We start from the raw sequence: 19,624 nt of genomic DNA on the forward strand, positions 1-19,624 counted from the left end.
AAAGGGGGAATTATTGGCTTGTTTATTCATAGTTCTACGAGATCCCAGCCTGCAACTAAAAGCCCTTGAAATATGCAAAATGTTATATTAAAATCTTATTACACACAATAAAAGTTGACTTTTCAAAATGTGCACAGAGATTAAAGGGCTTATTATGACTTTGGCGGTGCTGGAGCAGGGTGACACACCACCGACCCGCTCCTGCACCGCCAAATTCGACTTCCGGCCACCCGCAAGATTGGGAGTTTTCTCCTGATCTGACGGGCGGTCTTTTGGTGTTCCCAAGGTAGTGCCTTTGAAAAAGGTTCTGCAATGGGAAAGCCAAAGCAAGTTCCTGCATGGAATTGACAGTTAAGTCCATGCCGTGGAGGAACTGGGTGTGCATGCAGACAGTGGGGCACACCATATGCCCCCCTGCATGCATCCCAGTGTACAGGGGCAACAGGTGTTTCCCCATGGCCAGCCTTTTCAAGGCAGGCTCCCAGCCACTCAGAATACTTGGGGGTGCTGAGGCTGCACTGCCAAGCATATTGCTGCCCCAGTCCATTGCACATTGCAGCGGTCCCAAAATGGTCCGACTGCTGTACTTGTAATATGGCGGTTGGACAACTGGTGCGTCGATCCCCAACTCCCACCGCACCTCCACCACAGGTTCGGAGGTTCGATGGACCGCAAAACTCGTAATCAGGTCCTTAGTGTTTAAAATTAATTAATTGCTTGCTAAATAAATATTTATAATAATATGCAATTCAACTTTACATAATGCAACCTTTTTTAATATGGTTCCATTAGAGGGATAATTTCCAGAACTTAGCTGATACCACTCATATTAATTACCACATGAAGCCTCAAATGACTCCATACATTGACTCCCAATCAGCCTTTAGCTTTGCTGGGTAACCTGCTACACACATTTATGTTTCTTTCAGGTAGCATGCGCCCTAGTCAGAACGGCTTGCTTCTTCTTTCACTGCCAGCCTCTCATTTGGTTTCACAGTACCTGGGATCCCCTCTCTTCCTTTCAGCCAGAGGCACCTCAAAATAAGCATCAACCTTTCACGAACCGGTGTTTTTTCTTATTTCTTTATTTTTTACTAAAAGTAGGGCAACTGTGTTTTGTAAAATTAAAAAAGATTCTTAACATTGTTCCTAGTACATCCCGTTAATTTCGACCACTGGCTACTGGTGACGGAATACACAGAGGCAGCTTGGAGCATGATCAGGTGTATACAGGTAAGTGCTGATTTATGCACTTTTTTAGTGCTAACTTCAGTTGGTGTGGGGTGACGAAAATCCACTTGTGCCCAATATGATCTGTTTCAAAACTAACATAATCTTAACATACCACCGGTTAACATTCAGACTCTGCTCCGATGACAAGATTAATACACAAACTCAGCACATCTTGCCAGTCGTGCATGAAAAACTCCTGTTCGTCCAAGGCCCTGCAGCCAGGGTGGTCGGCTGCGTGCAAAGCCTAAAGCAAACAAGGGCTCGATGCAGCCAGATGTTGGGCGTCCTTCTGTTCCCTTAGCATTCTAAGCTCCGTATACATGACACTCTACTCGCATCAGAGTCCTTCTTCCGGAGAACGCAACTTTAAGAGCCTTAGGATGGCGGTCATCCCGTCGTACAAAATGGACACCCGCCATAAGGGCGGGTGTCCCGTGGCTGCCATTAGGATGCACCCGCCACAGTGGCGGGCGCATCCGGCATCCAGCATTCCTGACATTTTGGCGGGCGGTGCACTCAGCACCACCCGCCACAATGCCAGGAAGGCATGTTGTGCACTTCCATGCACAACATGGCAGGCACCGCGCAGTGCCTGCCATGTTGTGCATGGAAGTACAGGGGGTACCATAGGTACCCCCCATATGCACCCCCACCCCCAGAGTCCCTGGGGGCCCGCAACAGGCCCCCCAAGCAGATGCCACCACAGAAAGGCATTTCAAACCCCACATCATAATATTTCAGACACTGCCACCATATTAAAGCCTTTTCCACCCGGTCGACTTCTCGACCGGTCGGAAAAGCGGCAGACGGTCTTTCTGTCTGCCAGTGACCCCCCCCCCCCCGCCATGGTAACATGGGTGGGGTCTTTAATGTGAGTATGGCGGGTGGATTGCCTCCGCCGAGCCGGCGGAGGCTACCACCGGCCCGGCGGGGGCGATCCGCCTTCCATCCCAATGGGGCCCAGAGTATCACGCGGCACCAAGCTGATGAATCTTAACTGTTGCATAGGAGACATTTTCAGGTCTGGCTAGACAACGCAACTGTCTATGCACCTTATGTGATCAACATGAAAAGTTTTCAGAAGTAATTCATAGAGCAGCTTTTGTGTCCCCCCACCTATTGCTCGAAATGTTTACAGGACTTGATTGGGCAGAAATTGTGTGCTTTCTCTGAAAGAGTCCTTTTATTGAACTCCTATTGGCTGATGTGAGTTTCCTCTCACTTAATAAGACTGTCGTTTTGCAAAGGGATGACGCAGTATCGGGCAAGAGGAAACCCAAAATAATGCAACAATGTGATTGGATGAGAGGAATTACCCCTAGCTAACATAGGCCACTTGTTGACAATCTATTGAATAATGCTTGTAGTGCTTCCTGGGTGACTCACGGAGCTACAATACTCTTGGTTCAATTACTTCATTTCTGTATGCACACAATTGAGAGGCTGGAGGGTGACGGTGAGGCAGGACCAGCACAGCCACTCCCTGTGGTCTACACATGTCGGAACTGTGCACCATTGTTCTCTGCAGTCATGCTAGGGAGGTCCCAGGCGAGGGCGCAGAAGGGGCCAAGAAGTGCCCTTGCGGTCCTCATCTCACTGTTCCGCAGTACACAAAATGCCATAACTTTGCAGGAGAGGCAGGGTGGTCTACAGTTGTGCCCAAGTTTAACAAAAATATTGGCTGCTTGGCAGAGTCAGCTTGGCCGCTATCTTTGGTGCATGTGCGTACTCATCATAAGCATGAGTGGCATGCCCCTTCGATTCCAACCAGACCACACTGGAGTGTGAGAGCACCGATTATGCACTGACGTGTACGCTGTGGAGGAGGAAAGTCACTTGTCTCCTCGTGTCCCCACTGAGGAATCTTCAGCAGCAGATACAACAGAACACTGACCTACCCTGGCACTGATGCCCTTGAATACATGCTTCCCCTTTTCGCATGAAAAATGCGTGGTTTCACATGTTACATTGATGTGCCAATTTAGAAGGACACCGCCTGCAACAATGGTGCACTTCTAGAAATATGTCTGCTACCTCTAAAATATTTCCAGAACTTTAGAAAATATATTTTCAATATTCTGAAGCTTACACTCCCTTGTTGTCAGGGTTATCAGACTCCTAGGGTGTATTGTGTTATTGTGTTACCCAAGCTCCACGAAGGGTGAGTGTCTTTTTAGAATTCGTCGGAAAGGAAAAAGTGTTCAGTCGTGTTATTTGTCATCTTGTTTCTTAATCCTTTGTATAATTTGAAAGAAAGAGCCTATATTGCCCGCAAGTGCTAGAGACCTGGGGTTCACAATACTACTCTGCATCCCCCGAGCTGTGTTTATGTTTCAAGGATATGTTCTTGTCTTTCTCTGAAATTTTCTTGGCTGGTTGAACGTTTTGTTAGGAGGCTCATATGAACTCTCCTCAGTAATACCATCGGCTCTGCAGTTAAAAAGGAGAATTCCACTTCAACCCTGAAGGAGAGAGCACTGGATAGACCCAATGAAACATTCACCCAAGGCTTTAAGTGGGCCTGGTCTTGGACCCGGCAGTAATTAAAAATCGACTTTAAAACGGGTCTCTATCAGGCTGTATAATTATGTCCTTAATTATACCATCAAAACACAGATTATTTTTTTTGTACAATAAATCTAAAACCCCTTATGGTATTGCATGTCAACAATGCAATCCAAGGTTTACATTTCACACGTTTCACTTCATTTTGCATTCTCTAAGAATATTTTTTAATGAGTTAGTTGGGGCTCTGTAGTTTTGTTCATGCAATATATTTGGGGCTGCTGAAATTATGTGATTCTGCAGTAATAGCATTTCTTACATAATTATGGATTTGCAAAAAGATGATCAGCACCCACCTTTCCTCATCTATACTACTATTATAAAGGAAGAACTTTGAACCTTTGAGGTGGGTATACTCGGGAACCACAGCGCCAATCCAAACACCCGATACATCATTGTAATTGGCAGGGTCTGTAGATGGACATAGGCTATATAAAATAAAAAAAATATACGTTATTTAAAATATTTTCCTAAAAAAAAAAAGTAGTCACTTGGAAGTAGCGCCGGCTGGCCGCGACGTGCGTGCTGACATCAGGAGCCAGGGAGGAGCGGCGGACATCAGCGCGGGGAGGAGTGGCGGACAGGCGGGGAGGAGCGGCGGACAGGCAGGGAGGAGCGGCGGACAGGCGGTGAGGAGCGGCGAGGAGCGACGGACAGGCGTGGAGGAGCGGTGAGCGGCGGATGAGGTAGGTGAAATACAAAAGCTACAGGCAGGGAGGAGCGGTGAGCGTAGGTGAAATACAGGCGGAGAGGAGCGGTGAGCATAGGTGAAATACAGGCGGGGAGGAGCGGTGAGCGTAGGTGAAATACAGGCGGGGAGGAGCGGTGAGCATTAAATGAAGCGGAAGAGGTAGCAAACGGCAAAAGTGAGTGCATTACAAAAGTTAGAATCGTGAGCCAACAACATACAAGAGGTAACAAACGGCGCATTACATGAGGAAAAAGAAGCGGGTAGGAGCAGTGAGCGTAGGTGAAATACAGGCGGGGAGGAGCGGTGAGCATTAAATGAAGCAAAAGAGGTAGCAAACCGTGCATTACAAAAGTGAGAATCGTGAGCCAACAAAATACAAGAGCTAGCAAACGGTGCATTACATGAGGAAAAAGTGACACGTGCATGTTACAAAAGCATACAAAGGAAACATAGAGGTATAATACTGCAATATATGAAGGAAGGATCCGGAGGACCCACGGACAACGTCGGGGTGGGCGGGGGCCCTGAAGCATGATTGCTCCCGGACAAGGTCGGGACGGGCTGCTAGTGTCAAATATGTGAGCATTACAAATTGATTAGATTACATAGTGCACAGACTCCGTCAAAGTTTTTCTAAAAAGGGTTCCTTTATTCGCATCCTCTTATTCTTTGAAAAACGTGTCTTCCATGTAGCCAACGAGAGTCGTCCCTTAACGCAGACTTCTTCAGGGCTTTATGTCACGTTGGCACATGTGTCAGCCAAAGACCTAGAGAGACTCAGAACATGGTGGTGTTGTGTTCAGCATTAGCAGAGACATTTTAAAACCTTTCCAGGATGTCAGCTCTATTAGTTGGCTTGTTTCTGATATCGGTAAAAGATACCTTGGGCCTCATTCGCTGCGTGAAAGTAGCGGTGCGTCACTTCTCAGTGCCGCACTTCTTGCAACATACCGGATGCGTCATATTTAATGTATGACGCATCATGTCGCAAGGAGTTACAGATACGTCAGTATTTCTGACGTATCTGTAAGCGCAAAAGTGATGCATTGCTGGAGTATGTCACAAAAGTGACGCAACTCCAGCAATGCGTCCTTTCACATGGGGCAAGCCCCATGTGAAAGGGCCTGCGTCAGTCTTATGCCTGCTGTGAGGCAGGCGCAAGATTTTGACGCAACGGCGTCCTAGAAATGCCGCAGTGAAATCTCATAGATTTCACTGCGTCACTTCTACAATGCTTTTTGCGGGGGAACGCCCGCCTGCATTTATTATACCTGACATAGGTATAATGTAGCACAGGGGTTTACAAAGTGACACATCTGCTTAGATGCGTCACTTTGTAAATAGTGCGCAACAGGAGGCATGTTTTACACAAAAAGTGACGCATCGGAACGCAAAACTAACGCAAGGCCTCATAAATGAGGCCCCTTGTATTTATGTCTGCTAATCCCATGGTTCCATCAGTGAAACTGTATCAGCATGTAATGTCCAAGCCCATGTAGGCGTCTGAACTCATGTGTGTGTAACTCGTAAGCGGCTTGGTGCGGCCATAAGCAAATTCAAAATTAAGGATTTGCAGCATTTGCCACATTATCCATCATCTACTGCATATTCCGCAGATTTGAATACAAAAAAATTTGTTTCTAGCGCAATCAGATGAAAATTTACTAATACCATGGCAATATATTTTGAGGGGTGAGCCCAAAATCCGTTCCGCTCGCGGATTTTGCGAATTTTCAGTAAATTCGCGATCCGCGAACTCCCGCGAATTTACTGAGAATTCGCAAATCCGCGAGCCGCAGATCCGGGGGCAAAAGTTGAAGCCTGGCCTGTTGTAACTATTTTACGATGGCGCCGGAAAGCTGCCAGCGCCATCCTAAAATAGTTACTAAGTTAGCTTCAACAGGAAGCTCTAATAGATAAAATAATCTTTGATCTTTTAGAGCTTCCTGTTGAAGCTAATTTAGTAACTACTTTAGGATGGCGCTGGCAGCTTGTCGGCGCCATCGTAAAATAGTTACACCATGCCCTTTGGTGTGCTTTCTTCCCAAATCTACCGAAATCAGCTGTGATGCCGGATAGAGGCCTTTGCATCCTTGACTTTCACGAGCGCAATCCCTTTGCTGTTCCTGTGACCAGGAGGGTCTGTCTCTTCATCTACTGCTCTGATCGGTCTCAGACCTTTTATACACACAAGAGGCATGTGAACTTGCATGGAAGCCAGGCCAGCACAGCTCACTGAGGGGACCCCTGCGCCCTTCGACGCGATTGCATAGTTACACACACATGGTCGCTGGAACTAGTTGAAGCTCAAATTCAGTGACGCATTCTTCAGCCCAAAAACAATCGTGAGCGTTGTCGAGGCTGGACAGGTGTGCTTTCTTCCCAAATCTACCGACGAAAATCAGCTGTGATGCTGGATAGAGACCTTTGCATCCTTTACTTTCACGAGCGCAATCCCTTTGCTGTTCCTGTGACCAGGAGGGTCTGTCTCTTCATCAACTGCTCTGATCGGTCTCAGACCTTTTATACACACAAGAGGCATGTGAACTCGCATGGAAGACCGCCCCACTTAAAAAATGCGCAAATCCGCAAATTTGCAAATACGCAAATTTGCGGATACGCGAATTCGCAAAATTCGCAAATCGCGAATTCGCAAAATTTGCCCATGCCTACATATTTTCCCATGCTGTGGAATTTTCTTTACACAGGTTGACTTGTCTTGTTTAAATGGCTTATTCCGGTATTTGGGTGTTAAACTGGTGTTAATAAGGTGGAATCTTTGCCCAGACAGTGTTATCTTGTGTAAATATGGCAAAAGAATGAAGTAATGCTATCACAAAATGTGCCACATTACGCACTTAATTTGCTTTTTGTTGCTGCATACTTTAGTCAACCTTGCCACCATAATATGGTCCTCCCCTGCTGCATAATTCTAGTGGCCCTGAATGCATGACTCTTGTATAGTGCATTGTTTAAACCGAGTCACCTCTACATGGAGGGCACAAGTCCTAAAACAATAAGTGGGGGGGACTAACCTAGTTAATCAGTATGTATGTGGCATCACGGCACATGACATCACAGGAAGCGGCATCATAAGAAGTGACATCAGATCTTAAGCCCTCGCATACATGCTTAACATGTCTATCATGAGTACATTGGAGCATATTTCGAGTATACATGCACACCCTCCTGATTTAGGGAGAAGTTTCAAATTTTTATAAGCTATACATAAAACAATGTTGCCTTTTGTCAGCGTAAACTTTCTCCACCCATAGTGCTTTACAGGAAAAAAAAGTGATATTTAAATTATCACAACACCTCCTCAGGGGTAGTTGGCTCTATATAAATGCTATTTATTTTGTGTAAATACTGAGGGAGATCAACGCATCTCACATTCTTACAGCGCATGCATATCTCCTAAACAGAGCCTGAACAAAGTGAAAAGCTCCCTCTCTTAAATATGAATGAAGTGCTTAAAAGGTGTGAGCCTTAGTTTCCCCTCTGCTGCATTTGCATCAGGTGTGAGGCTCCTGGCTGCTCCCAGCAAAGAGACTCAAACAAAAGGAGGTCTGATGACCCCTCAAATTTGTGATATGCCCAGCAGGAGTCTGAACTAAGAAAAACGGCGGCCATCTGGGACAATCTACCAAACCCCCACATTGCTGGAAACTAGACACTCTGGGGAGTCCAGTGAGGTATGGCTTGCATGGGCCCCCCAACATTCTCCTACCCGGAATCCCCTGCAAACTTCAAATTTTGCTGAAAAAATCACTTTTTCTCAAATTTCTGTGTAGAAAAGTTCTGGAATCTACGTGGATCCACACATTTTCTCAAGTCTTTGGAGGGTGTGGGAGGAATGTGATCAGGAAAGTGGCGATATTTCAATCTAGCCACATCCTCCACCACTCCAACTCTAGGAACAATTGGCTGTTCCACTACAACAAGGCTGCCTATTACAGACTCCTGAAACTTAGCAAAAAACATCTTTGACTCCGGTCAAGAATCCTTGAATTCAACAAAAGCATTAAAGGTTGCCAAGTGGAAAATATGGATAGCCAACTTCTTATACCAAATGTAAGCCTTACGAAGAGCAGTGTAAGGTTCCAACCAAAGATCTACTCTATCAACACCACCCATGTGCCTACTATAGTCTAAAATACACGTAGGTTTGCACTTCGCAACCTGACCCCAAACAGTCACAGGTGAAGTGCTTTCATCATGGATGGTAGTCAGCATGTAGACATCTCTCAGGTCTGAAAAATTCACAGCTCGAAGTTCCTAGCAACGCAACTCGCTGCACTGTCCCCGCTAACCCTGGGAGATGGACTACGCTAAGCTTGCATAGTTTGAGTAGTTTTTGCAACAACACTCTATGCGAATTGCAAGTTGCACAGTGCAAAAACGCGTAGCGGGCATTTTTTGCTTGCTTCCTCAACTTCAAGTTGGCAACCACTAGCGAGCAAAATGAGATCCCGGTGAGACTTTTTCCTCATTCGCGATCAGCAACATCGAGTTGCTGATCTCAAGCATGGAAAATATACCTTCCGGCGAGATTCTCAACGAGGGGAGATCAGGTTTCTCATTGCGAGTGGTCGCATATGCTCGCGACTGCTCGCAATGAGAAACTATCAGTCTGCGTTAAGAAAACTGCAGCTCAAGTACAAATCTACTAGAGCGGCAGAAAACTACCACTTGCACTGTGCAAGATGTTGTTTGCAATGATTGCACTGTGCAGACAAGCATCCGGCACTGTGCAATCATTGCGAACAGCATTTCATACTGCACTACGCAGTTCGCGTAGTGCTACGCGTAGCTCGTGTAGTGCGAAGTGCACTTCGCTTGGCTGCCCGTCGTGCTACTACATGAACTACGCCCAGGGTTAGTCCCCGCACAAGCTTTTGACAATCAAGTACTTTTGGAATACCTTTACAGTTAAAGCGGATTGTGCCACAAGCAAGTGTCCACATTGGCAACTTCCCTGAAGAACCACATACCAGTGTATAAGTTACCTACATATAAATGGTGACCTTCGTTAAAAAGTCCTCTACCAAGTTCCCACACAATATTCCCAGTCACTCCAAAAGTGGACGGACATCCATGGGGGTTAATCCTGGATTCCTTACTGGTGTACTCTGTGAAAGTAGAGACATATCCAGGTCTACTGTCACACAGCATATACAGCTTAATTCCATGGCGTGCCTACTTACTAGGATTGTTATGTTATGTTATAACAATTTATATAGCGCACTAATACACATAGGTGTCTAGGCGCTTCTGGTTGGCATACTCTGTTAGAGACATACATTTTTAAAAAGCCATGTCTTGAGGTGTTTCCTAAATTCAAACAGGGATGAGATCTTCCTAAGAGAGAGAGGAAGAGAGTTCCATACCCTGATAGTGTTATGTATGAAACTCTTCACCCCGCAGTTCATCCTTTTGACTCTTGAAAGGGCATCAGGAAAGCATTGGCGGAACGTAGCGGTCTGCTTGGAGAATACCAGCTAAAAACATCCCAAAGAAATTGTGGACCCTGTCTTTAACCTCATCCGTGCAATGCAGATTTACCGCCGGTGCTGGGCCCTAATGAAAATGGGTGTGGTCATGACGGAACGGTTCCATCATGAGCACAGCTCGACCGATGCTCATGACGGAACCGTTCCGTCATTAGCATCGAAAGGGTTAAAGTGCCTTATGTGCAATGCAGAGTGCCTTGAATTTTATGCGCTGGCCAACTGGCAGCCAATGCAATTCCTAAATCACCGCCCTAATGGACTGGTATTTGGGAACATCCAGCACTAGTCTGGCAGGGGCACTCTGTACCACTTGCAAACTTCTGAGTAGGTTGGAATGCAAGTTAATGTAAAGGCCAATAAAGTAGTCCAACTTTGATAACATCAGGGAGGTTAGAACCGATTTTCTGGTATTTTTTAGGAATATGAGAACATTTTACGTAAGGTTCTAATAGTGAGAAATGCGGAAGACACCACTTTCAAATTCTGAGACTTAAAATTAAGTTTTTCATCTATAATGACCCCAAATGTGTAGCTTTAGTTACTGGTGTAGGAAAGGGTCCCAGGGTATCTGTCCACCAAGCTGGCGACGATAGTGGGAAAAGATTTCCAAACAGCACCACCTCGGATTGAATGGAATTTAACTTCAAACCGTGCCTACTCATCTAATTGCTCAGAGAGACCATGCAATCATGAAGTTTGGTGGAGTAGTTAACATCCTTATCTATAGTTGAGATGACCAACTGGGTGTTGTTCGCATACGAGGTGGGTATTAGATCAAAACTCATAATCAAAGATGCTAATTGAGACACATAAATGTTAAAAAGCGTAGGGCTCAACGAGGAGCCCTGTGGCACCCCACAAGGCAGAATAAAAGGTGGAGGTTTAAAATCACCTAGATGAACTGTTTGGGTTCTATCTGATAAAAATGATGTTAAAAGCGAAAAGCCCTTTCCTCCTAAACCTATGGTCTTTAATCGTTCTATCAGCAATGTGTGATCCACAATATCAAATGCTGCGGACAGGTCAAAAGAGGATAAGAGCCACCGACCCTCCACCATCTAGCGCAGTGCCAATTTCCTCCGTGGTCTTTTTCAAGGTTCTCTCTGTGCTATGACATGCCCTGAAACCAAACTGACTATGGTCTAGAATATGGTTGGCTAAAATATTCCACATTTATAATTTTCTTCACAATTTTTTCAGGAAATGGGAGCCTCGCAATAGGACGGTAGTTGGCCGGTCCATTATGTCCAGATTGGATTTTTTTAGTAACGGCAAAATGCAGGCCTGTTTCTACATTGTTGGGAAGAGTCCTTGTGAAAGCATATGATTTAACATGCTAGATAGCTGAGAACTAATAAAATAGCTAATATTGTGAAGGATCCTTGGAGTACAGGGATCATCCATGGAACCAGATTTGGACCTTAAAAGAAGGGTAGCTATTTGTGCTGAAAAGTTAGGAGTAAAATTTAAAAGCGGCAATGTATTGCCAAAAATTAAGCGGCCCTTGAACAAGACCAAAGACTCATCCACTGCTATTTCTTTCCATGGAGCATAGATCTCAGAAAATCGATCTACAAAGTGATAAATGACAGGCCGAATCTTAAAAAGACAGTTACACTCAGGGTGATCTCGTGGCAACACTAAACCATTATCGACAAAATGCAGCATCCGAAGCAGAAGCAAATACCTATCACAAATCATGACTGCCGGAAATATAGCCATTCCTGTCAATGGACTAGTAGACCAATATGAAGATATTATCAGCTTCCTTAGCAAGCCCATCAAAAAAGTTAAACCCAAGAACTTCTTCATCTCTTCCAGATTTGTGGGAGTCCACCGGGTAGCTCTAGAGTGGGGCCTAAGGCTCGCACTGTTGTCCCTCAAAAACTGTTCAGCATACAAATTAGTCTGCTCAACAATCTCTGCCAAAAATACATCGTCCACAAACAACTGAAAAAAAGTATCGGCCAAAACATTTCTGTATTCACTCTACACCCTGGAGCACCAATAAAGTCTGGCACTTCATCCGCACTAAGAGAAGCTTCATCCGCAATGAAAGTAGCTTCATCATGTGGAGAGAGAACTCACTGCCTGAATCTTCCCCTCCGTCCCGTGCCTCAAATGCAGAGTCAGTCTCTGAACCATGGTCAGAGGACGATTCAAAAAGCATACCAACAACCTGCTGAGCAGTAATCCTGCGGTTAGCCATTATCCTTATTAAGAAAGGAGACTGCACAAACAAGTTAACAACAACCAACACTGCAAACTAAGTAGGTAAAAAAATGTGTTACTTTATCACAAAGATATACATATATAATCACTGAAAAAACATAGGTTTCAGGGGTGTTATAGTTAGCTGGACATTTCACTTGTACAAATCCATTGAAATTCCTCTGTTATAGTTAGTTGTACTAACTGTAACTCTGGCACCCGAAATCCACTGGTGATGATGTCACATATTACATCATTCATGACATGGTGAGTGACATCACTAATGACATCACTGATGTAATATGTGACACCATCACCAGTGGATTGCGGGTGCGAAAGTTACAGTTAGTACAAATAACTATAGCTGAGGAATTTCAATGGTTTTGTATAAGTGAACTGTCCAGCAAACTATGGTTTTTTTAGTGAATATCTAAGGTTTTTTAAATGATAATTCCTAACTATAACCTGCTTGAAACCTATGGTTTTTTCAGTGAATTTCAAAGGCTTTTTAAATGCTAAATCCTAACTATAACCTGCTTAAAACCTATGTTTTTTCAGTGAATTTCAAAGGTTTTTTAAATGATAATTACAAAGCATAACCTGCTTGAAACCCAAGGTTTTTTTTCAGTGATTTTGAAAGATTTATTCAATAACAATTTTTAAATCTATTAATTGTTATATTTATTTATTTGAGACTGATTTACAATTTTTATTTTTAGATATCTTGTTTTTTAAATTACATTACACATTTTTAATATTTTCTTTAAAAATATAATATATATATTATTCATATTTATTGAAATATTTTTATATTTTCTTTTTTTTACAATTTTTTGAGCAGTCCAGCACCATAGCACACCTCTCTAGACCACTGTGCAGAATGCAGCCACCATTTTACAATTGTTCTGTAGGATGCGCGTAGTGTGTACAATATTTGCGTATTTTCATGTACGATTGATATGCAACCCGTACGTGACTTTAAGCGCATACACAACATATACGTATCATGCCACACTGCGTGCCCGCGTTTCAGCATGACATTATGTACGTGTTCAACGCGGTGGGCGCATGACTTCCGCAAAATATTCGGTATAAAAAAGATATATATATATATGTATTTAATGTAAATATTAAGGAGAAAAAATTATAGTCTTTTAGTTTTAATAAACTTATATTACTTTTAAATGCAATTTAGAAAAGTCGCGCTAGATGCATGCTGCGTGTACGCACACAACGCACATCCCATGTGACCAAAAAAAAGAGATTTTGTTGGTTTATAACACTCACTGTTCTAACTATTGAAGAACCCCACCCATTATAATCACTCTTCTTAGACCTTTCTTAAGAGAAGACCTGTTCTGAGAATAACCTCACTTTTTTGTCATTGGAATACTGAACTTCTTTTTTGGATTCAAAAATGGCTACACCACTGCAAGAATCATCTGATTCTGATGATTTTGTTACTGAACAATTTCTACCAGAACCGCCCCCTCCCAAAAGATACACATCCATCATATGGAAATGTTTTACTTTTCCGGAGGGACAAAAGAAATGAAATGCCACCAAAGCAACATGCAAGATTTGCCAGGCAGTGCTGTCCAGAGGAAATCCTAATAAAAAATACTCCTGTGGCACTGCTAGTATGCACAAGCACCTCCAATCCCAGCATCCCGTGAACAATGCTCACAAAGAATGTAGAAGAATGCCCCAAAATGCACCTCCACCACCGGCAATACCAAGTACCTCTGTGGCATCACCTTCAACATCGCCACCAAACATACGTCCTCAATTTGTGAAAGTTAGAATGCACTTCTTGAAGTGCTTTTGTTTAATTTGTTATGGGGAGCAATCAGTAGACCTAGTTTGCAAAGCAATTGATAACCATCAATGGTAGTTTTTTTTTAATTTCCCTCAAAGTTCATGGTTTTGTTCATCCTGTTCACTTGTTTTTCTTTAAAAAAAGACAAAAAATGTTCTAAAAATCAACAAAAATATATAAAAGTACAAAAAAACTAAAAGAAAAGTTATTTTCAGAACTAACTACTCTGGTCAAAGAAGGAGCTAAATGTATATTCTAGTGTGTGAAAGTTTTCATAAATGTATACATACTGCATAATTGACTAAATAATGCATTTGTCATATATGATGAATGTATAACTGCAGAACTATAAGGAAGTGTTGTATCATGACACTGTAAGCTCTTTAGCTACAGCGTGCTCAGCTACTTCCGAAGGACACAGATGCAACATATGTACATAAATATGTTGGAAATCTGTCCATCCCTCTCCACTGCTGCTTAATCTGCACGCATGTGGTGGGTGATACAGGCACCCTTAAACCATGGTGCAAGAATATCTGTCTTATGTGGAGTTTCTTTTTCTGCAGGAAGACACACCTTCCTGCACAAATGTATGCTGCGCATTGTAGCGTATATTTGAATGAAAAAAATTAGGAGAAATGAAAACAATTCTGCAGCAGATTAACAAGCTCTCTGCGCCACCAGTACATCACTTTTGTGACATACTGGTTGCGCAGGTGGCTCCTCCATATTTACAAGGAGAAAAAAAGTTACCCTGGGTGACTTTTCCTTTTCTTCTAAATACAGCCCCTTCATGCGCAGTGCTTAGGTATATATATTACATCATTCATAACATGGTAAGCGACATCACTGATGACATCTCATATGACATCACTTATGAAATCACTGATGACAGCATCCAGTGAATGTGGTTTGGTTTGTTATTTAAGTATGTAAGATATATAGAACAATCTGCATTAAAGAATGTGTTGATATAAAAAAAATCTGGATAAAGGGTTTAGTAGCAGTGTGATTCATTGTTTACTTGACTGTTTTATACTGCCTCATTAAATATATTGAATAGTGACCAAATTGTGTGAATATTGCTATTACTTTGTCACTTGTTCTTCGAACTGCTGCACCAGGTGGTTACTAGATACGTGAAAGTCTATATTACTTATTGATTACTTAACTAAGTATATGTATGGGAGAATGAATGTGTGTGTGGTTCAGTGGGGTATGTATGGCTGCCCAAAGATGTTTCAATAGTTGATTCAATAGGTATATAACGTTAAGACTACATGTTATAACAACTGTTTGGGTGAATTAACATATTTATGGGTGTGGTGATGAGTGATGAGCAAATACATCTCTCAATAGTACATGTGCAATAAAGTACAAAAATAAAAGGCAACGTATGTGACATTTCTTGTATATAAAGAAGTATACATATGATACAGCTTTTGCATCAGTAACTGTAGATAACTGTATTAGTGTTTTTATAACACTAACTATGAGTTACTATCTATATAAATGTAGTGCTGTTTGTATAAGTGTTAGGGGTAGTGTTCTAGGGTTTAGTGTAGTGGTGTTTGTGTAGTGAATGGGTTATGCTGGGAATAGATTTAGGGTTTAAGGTAGTGCATAGGTCTTTATCTAGAGTGGGGGGTCATGCTGAAGGTAGTGTTTTAGGGTTTAGGATAGTCCAGTGGTGTTCGTCTACGGTAGGGGATAGTCTTAGGGTTTAGAGTTGTACAGTGGTGTTTATGTACTGTAGAGGTTCATGCTGGGGATAGTGTTTAGGGTTTATGGTAGTGTAGTAGTGTTTGTGAAGTGTAGGGGTTGTGCTGGGGGTATGTATTAACATTACGGAATCACCACCCTAAGCACAATTGTCAGTAGTAACTCCCAAAAACTTCCAACTGAAGTTATCAGCAGAATGCTTGGAAAACGTTTATCAATATTAAATGCTTCTAATCAAGTAAAATAGAAATCATCACATGCAGTGTGCCACAAATGGTATTACCAAAACACTAAGGGCCCCATTAGGATGGCGGGCGGGCTTTGCCCGCCTGCCATCCTATCAGAAATCGGGACCGCCCGCCCTAAGGCCGGGGATCCCGCACGCAGCATTAGGATGTGCCCGCCACTGTGGCGGGCACATCCTGTATTTTTAGTATTGTGGCGGGCGGAGCTCTGTGCTCCGCCCGCCACAATACTAAAAATGCTGTGCAGCATTTACATAATCAAAGCGGCAGGCACCGCGCGGTGCCTACCGCTTTGATTATGTAAATGCAGGGGGGTACCACAGGTACACCCCGTGTGCCACCCCCCTTAGGCCTTCACTCTGGGGGTCCACAGGGGGCCCCCAGAGTGAACACTGCATGCCTTTCCGTGGCGGCATTGGCATTGTAAAATGCCCATTGTAATAATGCGGGCGGTGTCTGACAGACACCGCCTGCATGTTACTCGTTTTCCGCCCCGGCCGCAAGGCGACCGGGGCGGAAAAGTGGCGGGCGGTGTTTTGCTCCGCCGTGGTCCCCCCCGCCATTCTAATATGGAGGGGGGAATACAGAGAAGGATGACGGGCGGATTTCCCCCGCCAGGCTGGCAGTGGCTACCGCCAGCCTGGTGGGGGCAATCCGCCCGCCATCCTAATGGGGCCCTAAGTCTCCCCAACTTAGATTTAAAATGCATAAACATATTTCATGTGACAGACCCACAGGCCAATGCTGCAGCTGCCACATGCTTCAACACCCTCCACATACTTAGCAAGACCTTCAAGTAGACCACCCCATGAACCAAGGAAGACCATCACCCAGCAGGTTGTACTACGGGAAGCCCTCTATGCTGGAATCAACAAATCTCTACTTCACAAACTTCAGACTGTCCAGAACACCGCAGCCAGACTCATCCTAAACATCCCACAGCAAGACCAAATTACCCAGCATAAACAAGCACTCCACTTCCTTCCCGTCGTAAAAACAGTGACCTTCAAGATGCTCACACACACCTATAAAGCCCTCCACAACACCAGACTCCAATACCTCAATCTCCTTCTACACCCACAAAAGAAACCTCCACTCCGCTGACCAGGCCTTGCCCGAAATCCTCTGTATTCAGATAACCAGACAGGAGGCAGACCCTTCTCGTACATCATGGCCAAGACCTGGAATAAACTCCCGCTCAGCATCAGATAAACCCCCAAACTGAAAGGATTCAGGATGACCATAATAACTGCCTTTTTGAATGACCAAACCTTCACAAATCCCCTCCACATACTCCCCCAGCATCTGGAAACCCTCACAGGTGAGTAGTGAGCTCTATACATTCCTAATTGATTAATTAATACGCCACCACAGTTTGTGTTTGAGTGTTATGAACAGGCCCTGCCATTGCTTTTGCTGTCTGTAACTCTTAAGGGTAGTGAAATGAGCAGTGCTACCTTCTTTAATATACACAGAATCTCTGATATTGGTTTGGTTTGGCTTCACCTCTGAGTGCGACTTTCAGGGTGCTGGTGAGCTACCAGTAGCTCCCAAGCTACTAGTTAAAGACTCCTGGTATGTATAGTGAGTGGGAAATTGTAGTCCTCAAGCATAAATGTGAAGGTTAATACACTACTACATGCATAATACATAGCACTTTGAATCACTCCATTCCCTAAAGCCTGCCTAACTGCATGAGTACATGCTTACTGACTGAATGACCTTAATATAAGTAAAGACACTGGGTGAATTCTTAATTGGTTCACTTTTGCTTTACAGAATGAATTACTTCATGGTACCAAAAGAGTCATTTTGAAATTGCAACAGCACACACACTGTGTTTGCTAGAGTATATAGATACTGACTGGGGAATTGTAGACCTGAAGCACAAATGTGAAGGTGGTTACACCACTACATGCAAAATGCATAGGAGTTAGAAGCACTGCATACCCTAAAGCCTGGCTTACTGCAAGAGTGTACGTACTTATGTGACTGCAAACACATTAACCAACCAAATCAATCTCTCAATTTTGCAAAATGGACACTGATTCATAGTGTTATTTTTCATAAATAACAGTATCCTTTGCAGTGTATAAAGAAAGATTAAAAATATTAGATAAATACATTTATTAAAACTTAGACTAATGGGATTAAATAAATTTATACTCGCATATAAAGTTTAATAGAGAGTACCTCTTGCATGGGATGCAGGGAAAATAGGGGTTTACGGTAATGAAGAATATTAAAAATAGTTTTACAAAAAAAGGGAAGTTACTAGAAAAATAAGTCGGAAAAAAAGGGGAATGAATGCTAATACTCATATAAAAAAAGTAACCTATAAAAATGCTTTAATAACAAAAACGATTTTAAATAAAGCATTTTAGAAATGATACGAAAGTTAAAAAGTATGCTAAGAGGCGCGTTTACTTAAACACATGACACATTAAAACAGTGGAAATGAGAACAACTCTCAACTGATAAACGTGACTTAAAACTGGGAGGAGCAATAAATTGATCCCATAGAGGGGTCAATTCCGATTCAGGAAACAAATCCGTACGACAATTTGAATTCGTAGCCGTTTCTGTCCGAATCGTACAAATCCATCCGAATAGCCTAGTACGATCCATAGTAAAAAAATACATCCGAATCGTGTACCGTACCAAAAGCAAGGGAAAATCCGTACGATACGAACCCTGAAAGTGAATCGTACGAATTGTAAACATGCCATACGACCCGACAAGTATGATCCGGACCAGGGAATGAGTACCCAATTCATACGGTAAACGTCGTGTATGAGCAATTCGTATGGAGAGCCACACAATCAAATAGGGTACGGTTTGTATACCCCATGATTGTAGGGGTACGGTTCGTACACCTTTGATCATGGGGTACGGTTCATATACCCCATGATCCTAGGGGTACGAACCATATCCTATGATCATGGGGTGTATGAACCGTACCCCTAAGATCTTGGGGTGTACGAACCGTACCCCATGATCGTAGGTGTACGAACCATACCCCTAAGATCATGGGGTGTATGAACCATACCGGGGGTCCGTTTTGCACGCATTTCGAGTCGAATTCTGCTTTTCCGGATGTTTTAAACTCTCTTTAAAAAGGAGTCATACGGAGTGTTGACTGGACGAAGCGTACTTGCTGGGTCGGAAAATTATGCTTCGATAGGCACGGACATCGCATACTGCGCGTTCCAAATGCGATTCGTACGGATTATTGAGTCGTACGGGCTTTGTTACGATTCGGACGGAGAACTGCTTTGGGTACGCATCGTACTACATCGTACGTACGGGACATTTGAGGATATGATTCGTACGGGAAAAATGCTTCGTACGGCTATTTGTACGGGATTGTACCAAATCGGAACCGGCCCCAAGATGTTAAGTAACCAAAAAGTATATAAACCACACCCCTGGGATGATTAGTTTCATTTCAGAGAATTAATACGGGCGAAGAAACTACAAGCAAGGTAAGGATTCGGGGGTGCGGAAGCATCTTCAGAATATCTTTCATTTCCTCAGAGGGAACATATTGTTAATGTATATTTAAAAATACATTAAACATTATCTTCCTTCTAGAGGACTTGGATGAATTTCGACGAAAGATGGA

Source organism: Lissotriton vulgaris, chromosome 7, assembly GCF_964263255.1.
Source record: "Lissotriton vulgaris chromosome 7, aLisVul1.2, whole genome shotgun sequence".
Lineage (NCBI taxonomy): Eukaryota > Metazoa > Chordata > Amphibia > Caudata > Salamandridae > Lissotriton > Lissotriton vulgaris.